General features: G+C 43.6%; 1 protein-coding gene across 3 annotated transcripts in view; it reads right to left on the reverse strand.

Annotated features, from left to right (window-relative positions):
• Positions 1–2557, reverse strand: part of FOXP3 (forkhead box P3) — a 72651-nt gene extending 70094 nt beyond the window's left edge. For 2 of the 3 annotated variants that reach the window (XM_073600736.1, XM_073600732.1), the window contains exons 1-2: positions 2394–2556; positions 48–125 (exon numbers count right to left, since the gene is read on the reverse strand). The gene's annotated coding sequence lies outside the window, so the exon portion shown is untranslated. Of the gene's footprint in view, positions 1–47; positions 126–2393 lie in introns of all 3 variants that reach the window. The other variant, XM_073600737.1, reaches the window with a different exon arrangement.
• Between the last annotated feature and the right edge of the window lie 9481 nt (positions 2558–12038).

The raw sequence follows: 12038 nt of genomic DNA on the forward strand, positions 1-12038 counted from the left end.
GTATGAATAAATAAAACCATGCGCTATACCATAAAATATCGGCTCACCTGCCTATACACGGGGATGTGGTGGCCGGCTCTTGGAAGCCAGTATGGTTCTCACCTCCATTTTATTGGTTCGCATTGCTGTAGAAGAATTGGAGTAGATGCTAAAGTTATATAAATCTTAATAACAAAATGAATGCAAGAAAAGAATATTTAACTGCCACTGGGTGACTATTTCTTTTTTAAGGATAGAGCCTTTATTTGGGTTACAGTAGACAGTTGACCTGTAAGCTATCGTAGCCCGTTGACCGTTTTTCCGATTTCTCTAACCCTAAGCTAGGAAATTCAGCGAAGATTTTACACGCCGGTAGTAGAAGGGTAGTGAACTGGTTGAACACAAATTGCCAAAGGCTTCTGAGGCTTTTTGGGCTACAGTAGACGGTTGACCTGCAAACCATTGTAGCCCGTTGACCGTTTTTCCGATTTCCCGAAGCCTAGGTTAGGAAAGATTTTACACACTGGTGGACGGTGGTAATAGGGTAGTGAACTGATTAAAAACAAATTGCCGAAGGCTTCTGAGGGTTTTTGGGTTACAGTAGACAGTTGACCTATCGTAGCCCGTTGACCTTTTTCCGATTTCAAAAAGCCTAAACTAAGAAATTCTGTGACAATTTTACCCGCTGGTGGTAGTAGGGTAGTGAACTGGTTAAAAACAAATTGCTAAAAGCTTCTGAGGGTTTTTGGGCTACAGTAGACAGTTGACCTGTAAGCTATTGTAGCCCGTTGACCCTTTTTTCCGATTTCTTGAAGCCTAAACTAGAAAATTCAGCGAAGATTTTACACGCCGACATAGGGTAGTGAACTGGTTAAACACAAATTGCCGAAGGCTTCTGAGGGTTTTTGGGCTACAGTAGACAGTTGACCTGCAAACTATTGTAGCCCGTTGACCTTTTTCCGATTTCCCAAAGCCTAAACTAGGAAATCCAGTGACAATTTTACACACCGGTGGTAGTAGGGTAGTAAACTGGTTAAAAACAAATTGCTAAAAGCTTCTGAGGGTTTTTGGGCTACAGTAGACAGTTGACCGGTAAGCTATTGTAGCCCGTTGACCGTTTTTCCGATTTCTCAAAGCCTAAACTAGGAAATTCAGTGACAATTTTACACGCCGGTGGTAGTAGGGTAGTGAGCTGGTTAAAAACAAATTGCTAAAAGCTTCTGAGGGCTTTTGGGCTACAGTAGACAGTTGACCGGTAAGCTACTGTAGCCCGTTGACCGTTTTTCCGATTTCTCAAAGCCTAAACTAGGAAATCCGGTGACAATTTTACATGCCAGTGGTAGTAGGGTAGTGAACTGGTTAAACACAAATTGCCGAAGGCTTCCGAGGGTTTTTGGGCTACAGTAGACAGTTGACCGGTAAGCTATTGTAGCCCGTTGACCGGTTTTCCGATTTCTCAAAGCCTAAACTAGGAAATTCAGTGACAATTTTACACGCCGGTGGTAGTAGGGTAGTGAACTGGTTAAAAACAAATTGCTAAAAGCTTCTGAGGGTTTTTGGGCTACAGTAGACAGATGACCTGTAAGCTACTGTAGCCCGTTGACCGTTTTTCCGATTTCTCAAAGCCTAAACTAGGAAATTCAGTGACAATTTTACACGCCGGTGGTAGTAGGGTAGTGAGCTGGTTAAAAACAAATTGCTAAAAGCTTCTGAGGGCTTTTGGGCTACAGTAGACAGTTGACCGGTAAGCTACTGTAGCCCGTTGACCGTTTTTCCGATTTCTCAAAGCCTAAACTAGGAAATCCGGTGACAATTTTACATGCCAGTGGTAGTAGGGTAGTGAACTGGTTAAACACAAATTGCCGAAGGCTTCCGAGGGTTTTTGGGCTACAGTAGACAGTTGACCGGTAAGCTATTGTAGCCCGTTGACCGGTTTTCCGATTTCTCAAAGCCTAAACTAGGAAATTCAGTGACAATTTTACACGCCGGTGGTAGTAGGGTAGTGAACTGGTTAAAAACAAATTGCTAAAAGCTTCTGAGGGTTTTTGGGCTACAGTAGACAGATGATCTGTAAGCTACTGTAACCCGTTGACCGTTTTTCCGATATCTTGAAGCCTAAACAAGAAAATTCAGCAAAGATTTTACACGCCGATGGTAATAGGGTAGTGAACTGGTTAAAAACAAATTGCCCAAAGGCTTCTGAGAGCAACTGGAACGTGTTACTATTTGGCCGCAAGCTAAATAGTTTGAAAGGCTGACACAGCTGTCCTCTAGGCCCTGTTTCGGATGTCCCTTTTAACCACCACCGCCGACACTATTGACCCTCAGCAATGACAGAAGACGTCTCCCTCACAATAAACATTTGCTTCAGTTTCTGCTCTTTATTTACATGTGTGGGGAGAAGTTGTCCTCACCTCCTTTGAGCCGGCGCGTTCCGTAGGATTCCCGTCGGTCCCGCTCTCCTTGAGGGCCCTGTTTGAGTCATGGCTTGGTTGGTGGCTGCCTAAATCAGCCTCTGCTTCTCATCTACATCTGGGCTCACAACAGACCTTCATGAATAGGCTCAGTCTTTTATCTCAAGAGGGCCCTTTCATCTTGAAGCCAGGTACTGACGTCATATCAACCTGTTTTGCCCGGCAGAGGGACACCAGATCTTCTGTAACCAGGCAGAGAACTTCATAGGGGACAACGGCAAGCTCATCACATCGCTATAGGACCATGCAGCTCGACAACTGCCGATGGTATTGTCAGTGTTTTCGTTTGAATAAGACTCATTTCAAGACAAGTTCTTTTCGCCTATAAAAATGTTAACATTTATTTTTGAAACTGTGCCAGTTACAATTAAAGAAGCGCTGTAGGCAAAAATACAAAGTTCAGTCCTAAATATACATTCACGTTTTACTCGCGTCTGTTTATTGCTTTTGGGTGCACCACCTGGAAGAAAATTATAAGGTTCCTGATTTATTTTTATTTTTTTGTCCTGCAGCAGGAACTGAAGCATCTTAGATGGCATTCTGCTACTAAAAAAACTATTGCACAAAATGCACCTCCTAGCAACATCAGACCCTCCCCATCTATTGTTAAAGAGACCCTGTGCCCAGTCTATTCATTTCTCCACTCTTGCCATAAGATGATATCTGTGCTTTTAGCATATTTTAATCATTGTGTAGACATTGAACAGCTGCTGGGTGCTGCCATCTAGAATGTAGCAGCCCTTCTTATCCTTTTTACCTAAAATAATTTCCAGATCTTGGGGAACCCTTCGAAAAAACTAATCAAGTGTCAATGGTGAAAAGTCCCCTTACATTGGTGGCGAGTTGGAACAATGTAACCCTTACTTTGGTAGTTATCAGCAAAGAATGCCCCTTACATTGGTGATCAGAAGGAAGACTGCACCCCTTACATTGGTGATCAGTGAGAAGAATGGTCCTTACATTGGTGATCAGTGAGAAGAATGTCCCTTACATTGGTGATCAGTGAGAAGAATGTTCCTTACATTGGTGATCAGTGGGAAGAATGTTCCTTACATTGGTGATCAGTGAGAAGAATGTTCCTTACATTGGTGATCAGTGGGAAGAATGTTCCTTACATTGGTGGTCAGTGAGAAGAATGCTCCTTACATTGGTGATCAGTGAGAAGAATGTTCCTTACATTGGTGATCAGTGAGAAGAATGTTCCTTACATTGGTGGTCAGTGGGAAGAATGTTCCTTACATTGGTGATCAGTGAGAAGAATGTTCCTTACATTGGTGATCAGTGAGAAGAATGTTCCTTACATTGGTGATCAGTGAGAAGAATGTTCCTTACATTGGTGATCAGTGAGAAGAATGTTCCTTACATTGGTGATCAGTGAGAAGAATGCTCCTTACATTGGTGATCAGTGAGAAGAATGTTCCTTACATTGGTGGTCAGTGAGAAGAATGTCACTTACATTGGTGATCAGTGAGAAGAATGTTCCTTACATTGGTGATCAGTGAGAAGAATGTCACTTACATTGGTGATCAGTGAGAAGAATGTTCCTTACATTGGTGATCAGTGCATAGAATGTTCCTTACATTGGTGATCAGTGGGAAGAATGTCCCTTACATTAGTGATCAGTGGGAAGAATGTTCCTTACATTGGTGATCAGTGAGAAGAATGCTCCTTACATTGGTGATCAGTGGGAAGAATGTTCCTTACATTGGTGATCAGTGGGAAGAATGTTCCTTACATTGGTGATCAGTGAGAAGAATGTTCCTTACATTGGTGATCAGTGGGAAGAATGTTCCTTACATTGGTGATCAGTGCATAGAATGTTCCTTACATTGGTGGTCAGTGAGAAGAATGTCCCTTACATTGGTGATCAGTGGGAAGAATGTTCCTTACATTGGTGATCAGTGAGAAGAATGTTCCTTACATTGGTGGTCAGTGGGAAGAATGTTCCTTACATTGGTGGTCAGTGGGAAGAATGTTCCTTACATTGGTGATCAGTGAGAAGAATGCTCCTTACATTGGTGGTCAGTGAGAAGAATGTCCCTTACATTGGTGATCAGTGGGAAGAATGTTCCTTACATTGGTGATCAGTGAGAAGAATGTTCCTTACATTGGTGGTCAGTGAGAAGAATGTCCCTTACATTGGTGATCAGTGGGAAGAATGTTCCTTACATTGGTGATCAGTGAGAAGAATGTTCCTTACATTGGTGATCAGTGGGAAGAATGTTCCTTACATTGGTGGTCAGTGGGAAGAATGTTCCTTACATTGGTGATCAGTGAGAAGAATGCTCCTTACATTGGTGATCAGTGAGAAGAATGTTCCTTACATTGGTGGTCAGTGAGAAGAATGTCACTTACATTGGTTATCAGTGAGAAGAATGTTCCTTACATTGGTGGTCAGTGGGAAGAATGTTCCTTACATTGGTGATCAGTGAGAAGAATGTTCCTTACATTGGTGATCAGTGGGAAGAATGTTCCTTACATTGGTGATCAGTGCATAGAATGTTCCTTACATTGGTGGTCAGTGAGAAGAATGTTCCTTACATTGGTGATCAGTGGGAAGAATGTTCCTTACATTGGTGATCAGTGCATAGAATGTTCCTTACATTGGTGGTCAGTGAGAAGAATGTCCCTTACATTGGTGATCAGTGGGAAGAATGTTCCTTACATTGGTGATCAGTGAGAAGAATGTTCCTTACATTGGTGATCAGTGAGAAGAATGTTCCTTACATTGGTGATCAGTGCATAGAATGTTCCTTACATTGGTGGTCAGTGAGAAGAATGTTCCTTACATTGGTGATCAGTGAGAAGAATGTTCCTTACATTGGTGATCAGTGGGAAGAATGTTCCTTACATTGGTGATCAGTGGGAAGAATGTTCCTTACATTGGTGATCAGTGAGAAGAATGTTCCTTACATTGGTGATCAGTGAGAAGAATGTTCCTTACATTGGTGATCAGTGAGAAGAATGTCCCTTACATTGGTGATCAGTGAGAAGAATGTTCCTTACATTGGTGGTCAGTGAGAAGAATGTCCCTTACATTGGTGATCAGTGAGAAGAATGTTCCTTACATTGGTGATCAGTGAGAAGAATGTTCCTTACATTGGTGATCAGTGAGAAGAATGTTCCTTACATTGGTGATCAGTGAGAAGAATGCTCCTTACATTGGTGATCAGTGAGAAGAATGCTCCTTACATTGGTGGTCAGTGAGAAGAATGTCCCTTACATTGGTGATCAGTGGGAAGAATGTTCCTTACATTGGTGATCAGTGAGAAGAATGTTCCTTACATTGGTGGTCAGTGAGAAGAATGTCCCTTACATTGGTGATCAGTGGGAAGAATGTTCCTTACATTGGTGATCGGTGAGAAGAATGTTCCTTACATTGGTGGTCAGTGGGAAGAATGTTCCTTACATTGGTGATCAGTGGGAAGAATGTTCCTTACATTGGTGGTCAGTGGGAAGAATGTTCCTTACATTGGTGATCAGTGAGAAGAATGTTCCTTACATTGGTGATCAGTGAGAAGAATGTTCCTTACATTGGTGATCAGTGAGAAGAACGCTCCTTACATTGATGATCAGAAGGAAGCCTGCACTCTTTACATTGGTGGTCAGTAGGAAGAATGCTCCTTACATTGGAGGTCAGTAGGAAGAATGCACCCCTTACACTGGTGGTCAGAAGGAAGAATGCATCCCTTACATTGGAGGTCAGTAGGAAGACTGCATCCCTTTCATTGGTGGTCAGTAGGAAGGCTGCACCCCTTACACTGGTGGTCAGAAGAAAGAATGCACCCCCCACATTGGTGGTCATTAGGAAGACTGCATCCCTTACATTGGTGTTTAGAATGCCATCCTTACAGACAGCTAAAAAGATAATTATATATCACGCTGCCGGTTTTGTCAAGTAGTGTTGGACCTGGAGCTAAACAGCCATCGTCAGAGGGGAGGCCAGTCACCGAAAGGACAAGGAACCCTAGAGTTCCACAGAACCCAGGTTGAGGACGGCGGCTCCTTAGTTTTCCCTTTGGCTCCTCTTCCGATGCTTTGTAAAAATGTATGTAGGGAAGCGTTGGAGGAGCTGGGGCAGCACAGACAATAATTAGACACTCCCCCCCCCAAAAAAAAGGAGAGGACTACGATGGACAATCAAGGAGGAGGCTGTGCTGGGGAATGACTCTTCCAGAGAAGTCAACTTTTCCTAGCGAGTTCACAGAAACTTTGCCGATGAATATGGAAAGAAAAAAAAATGATGGAATAAAAAAAAAAAAAAAAATTCAATACTTTTTGAAAGTTGATGACGGGGTCTCTTCATCCTGACCAGACAAATCCACCAACAAACAGATTCAAATCCCAACAGATCAGAACTTCTCCATATTTCATCGTCACCTTCTCCGATGTTGAGAGGAAAAAAAAAAAAAAAAAACATGGAATTTGAAAATTGCAGCCGTCTGTTAATCCCATCCCCCGTTCAATCACGCCCAGCCGTTTCATTCCAAGCACAATTTCTTAAAATAACAATAAAAATGCAGCGAGAACACAAAGTGAATACAAAATGGGATTTAAGGCGGTAAGCTGCAATTAAAGTACATTTGAGGGGAAGATGGATTTCAAGGAATTCTGACATCAAAGGCGCTCAGAAGTCCTGATATGATGTGTGGAGATGAAGGACGACTCACGTTCCCTAATCCCCACATGATGGGCGCTCACTCCAAATCTCACCCATCCGATCCGGGTCTTCCTCCTCCTCATCACTTGGCAAAGAAACATTACATTTAAATTGAAATAAATAAAAATAAATTGAAAAAAATGCAATGAACCACTTCAGCTCCGGAAGGTTTACTCCCCCCCCCCCCCCTTCATGACAAGGAGATTATTTTCCTATTCAGTATTGCGCTACTTTAACTGGTAATTGCGCGGCCATGCAACACTGTACACAAACAACATTTATATCATTTTTTTCACACAAATTAAGTTTTATTTTGGTGGTATTTGATCACCACTGGGTTTTTTGTTATATATCACATCAGTTTCACATCATTTTCAGACCAGTTTCACATCAGTTTCAGATGAGTTTCACATCAGTTTCACACCATTTTCAGACCAGTTTCACATCAGTTTCAGACCAGTTTCACATCATTTTCAGACCAGTTTCACATCAGTTTCAGACCTGTTTCACATCAGTTTCAGACTTGTTTCACATCCGTTTCAGACCAGTTTTACATCAGTTTGACATCAGTTTCAGACCAGTTTGACCACCACTGGGTTTTTTGTTATGTATCACATCAGTTTCACATCATTTTCAAATGAGTTTCAGACTTGTTTCACATCAGTTTTACATCAGTTTCAGATGAGTTTCACATCAGTTTCACATCATTTTCAGACCAATTTCACTTGTTTCACATCAGTTTCAGACCAGTTTCACATCAGTTTCAACACTGTACCCAAATAACATTTATATCATTTTTTTCACACAAATTTTGGCCTCTTTCACACGGACGATCCGTATGTCCGTTTTTCATCCTTCCGTTTTCGGATGAAAAACGGACATACATTCATCCCTATGGAGCGTCGGATGTCAGCGGTGACATGTCCGCTGACATCCGACCCCCTCCGATCCGAAAAGTGTAATGGAGGAAAAACCTACTTTTCCATCCGTTTTCGGATCGGATCGGGTGACGACGGGCACTACGGTCCGTCATCACCCGATCCCCCCATAGGGGAGAGCGGCGCTCTGACAGGTCCGCCGCTGCACAGCGTGCAGCGATGGACCTGTCATCTTCCTGCTCAGCAGGGATCGGCGGAGCGATCCCCGCTGAGCAAGCGGGTGTTCACGGGGCAGATCATGACTGATCTGCCCCCTGTGAAAGAGCCCTAAGTTTTATTTTGGTGGTATTTGATCACCACTGTGTCACATCATTTTCAGACCAGTTTCACATCAGTTTCACATCAGTTTCAGACCAGTTTCACATCATTTTCAGACCAGTTTCACATGAGTTTCAGACTTGTTTCACATCAGTTTCACATCAGTTTCAGACCAGTTTCACATCAGTTGCAACACTGTACCCAAATAACATTTAAGGGCTCTTTAACACGGGGTGGATCAGTGATGATCCGCCCCGTGAACACCCGCTTGCTCAGCGGGGATCGCTCCGCCGATCCCCGCTGAGCAGGAAGATGACAGGTCCATCGCTGCACACTGTGGGGGATCGGATGATGACGGACCGTAGAGTCCGTCGTCACCCGATCCGAAAACGAATGGAAAAGTAGGGTTTTCCTCCGTTACACTTTTCGGATCGGAGCGGGTCGGATGTCAGCGGACATGACATCCAACGCTCCATAGGGATACATATGTATGTCCGTTTTTCATCAGAAAACGGAAGGATGAAAAACGGACATACGGATCCTCCGTGTGAAAGAGCCCTTAGTTTTAAGTTTCACATCAGTTTCAGACCAGTTTCACATCAGTTTTACATCAGTTTTAGACCAGTTTCACATCAGTTTCAGACTTGTTTCACATCAGTTTCAGACCAGTTTCACATCATATTCACACCAGTTTCACATCAGTTTCAGACCAGTTTCACATTAGTTTCACATCATTTTCAGACCAGTTTCACATCAGTTTCAGACTTGTTTCACATCAGTTTCACATCAGTTTCAGACCAGTTTCACATAAATTTCCGACCAGTTTCACTTCAGTTTCACACCAGTTTGTGCCTGGGGTCCGGTGCCTGTCTGTTCACCGGTACAGGTACAGGTGCGAATCAGGTTTCACATCGATTGCAGACCAGTTTCACACCAGTTTCACATCAGTTTCAGACAAGTTTCACATCAGTTTCAGACCAGTTTCACATCAGTTTCAGACTTGTTTCACATCAGAGATTGAACAATCAAAAATTGTATAGTGTATGGTGAGCTTTAGAGCTTTACAGAACCCAGGATATGCTTCTCCTGTTTTCAATAACACATGGGCTGTTATCTGATCGCTCAGCTCCTGCACACTCTGCCAAATGAATGATCTATGCAAGATGAAAGTAAGGCCCCTTTCACATGAGGCGGACTCCGTTTCTACGGAGTCCGCCTCGGTCCGCCGGCTCAGCGGGAGATCTGTCCGTTGATCTCCGCTGAGCCGGCGGATGACAGGTCCCTCTCTGCTCACTGAGCGGGGAGGGGCTTGTCAGGCGCCGCTGCCGCCTATGGAGGGATCGGACGAAAACGGACAGCGTGTCCGTTTTCGTCAGATCTCACCCGATCCGATCCGCCAGCGACGGATCTGGACGTAGAGCCATCCGTCTGCTTTTAGCGGATCGGACGGGGTCGGATGTCAGCGGACATGTCTCCGCTGACATCCGACGCTCCATAGGCTAACATGGATCGCCCGTTCAGGTCCGCCGTCAAAACTGACAGGCGGACCTGAACGGTCCGATCGTGTGAAAGGGGCTCAAGGTAGAAGAAAAAAAAATTCTGGCTGTTTATAGTTGAGAACTGTGAGCACCACCACTGCTGCAATTACTGCCTCTAAAGCTGCCAAGGAAGAGCAACAAACAGCACGTTTGTACAAAGAATCTCCAGCCTTTCACCCCTGGCCATCCAGCTCCACCAGTATGTTGAAGTTGCCTGGTAATACCACCGCTCGCCACTAGAGACAGTCATATAGCCCATTCAAAAGTGACGGCGTGACAGCAGCACGTAGCTCCGCCCCAATGCGTTTCGTCTTCAGGGGAAGCTAGACACATTTCTGGTTTTGCATTATGTTATTTATGTTCTTTGCTTATCTGATTTTTGTGATATTATCTGGGCGCGGCACGATTATTTCTATTACACACTGGGGTCAAACAGTTACGGCTGATTTGGTGTAAATCCATTATAAAACCAAATGCAGTCTTTGTCTGGTAAATGACTCCCGTACAAAAAATCCAGCGAGTGTTATTGGTTTTGGCGCCTTGTGAGAAATTCCAGAATTTTCGGGGGCTAAAGGTTCATTTTCTTCCCGAAAGACGAACTGCTAAACCCTGGAAATGTTTTCAGTATTTGTTCGTCACTTCATTAGTAGGAGATACGTCCATCCAGATCCATCCGCCGGTCAGCGGCCGATCACCGATCCATGACGCTGGACAGGAAAATATAGAACAGGAAGCATTGGAAGAGAAAAGAAAACATTCTGTAACAAAGTATCAGGAATGTTCACCCTTCATAGGTCCTAGAAACGTTTTAAACCTCCAGCCATAACGATCGTCCCCCGGGGCCCCTCCAACCGTTCCTCAACGCTGAAATAGCGATGTACTAATCCGCCGCCGTCTCGTTATCCGGGTTCATTCACCGCACAGCAAACCCCGGCTTTACTTTCCTCTTCGGCGCCTAAAGAGAACCTGTTACCAAATTAAAAGATTTCATGTTTTTTTAACCTCTTCCGCTCCGGAAGTTTTACCCCCCCCCTTCCTGACCAGGCCATTTTTTGCGATACAGCACTAACTGATAATTGCGCGGTCATGCCACGTTGTACCCAAATAAAATGGATGTCCTTTTTTTCCCCACAAATAGAGCTTTCTTTTGGTGGTATTTGATCACCTCTGCGGCTATAAACAAAAAAAAAAATGACAATTTTGAAAAAAAAAAAACATTTTTTTATTTTCTGCTATAAAAAAGTTATTGCGTCTACAAACTACGGGATATTTTTATGGAATTTTTTAGGGTTGTCCTGATACCACTTTTTTAAGACCGAGTACAAATACCGGTACTTCTTTTCAAGTACTCGCCGATACCGAATACCGATACTTTTTTTTTAATGTCATGTGACAGTTTTCAAAGCACAATACGGATTAGGTGGCACTGATATGCAGCACTGATGGGCACTGATAGGATTAGGTGGCACTGATGGGCACTGATATGCAGCACTGATGAGCACTGACTGATGGGCACTGACTGATGGCTGGCACTGACTGATGGGCACTGACTGATGGCTGGCACTGACTGATGGGCACTGACTGATGGCTGGCACTGACTGATGGCTGGCACTGACTGATGGCTGGCACTGACTGATGGCTGGCACTGACTGATGGCTGGCAGCTAGAGATGAACACATGGAGACAGATATGGTCTATCCCCGCTGGAGTACTTGCTGTTTTGAGTTATCCTGTCACCACGCTCTCCTGAGCGTCCCCTGCTGCCACTAAGGAGATATCCGGAAAGGAGGAAGGAGATCCGAGGACCACCAGCTGGCACCCTGCCGTGATTTCTGTGTTAATCTACTAAGCCTGTATTGACCCCCCTGAGTAAGGGCGGTCGCAGGCTTTCTGGTAAGCCTCCAACTTTTTCACTTGGTGACGGGCAGCACTATTAAGTTGGAGTATCGCATTTGGATTTTTTTTCACTTCTATATATAGGACTTGTGGACTTTTTATATTTTTTGTTTCATTTGAACTATTCATTATTTTGGTTTGGCACTTTGGGAACATTTATTTGTAATAAGTGTCAGTATTTCATGATTTTTTATCACTGTTTACACTATTTCATTAGTATTTTATTAATTTACTTTGATAGCACTAATATTCATTTGTCCAGTGCTGCACTTTATTTATATATATATTTTATATA

The sequence above is a fragment of the Aquarana catesbeiana genome, linkage group LG09 (genome assembly GCF_042186555.1).
Source record: "Aquarana catesbeiana isolate 2022-GZ linkage group LG09, ASM4218655v1, whole genome shotgun sequence".
Lineage (NCBI taxonomy): Eukaryota > Metazoa > Chordata > Amphibia > Anura > Ranidae > Aquarana > Aquarana catesbeiana.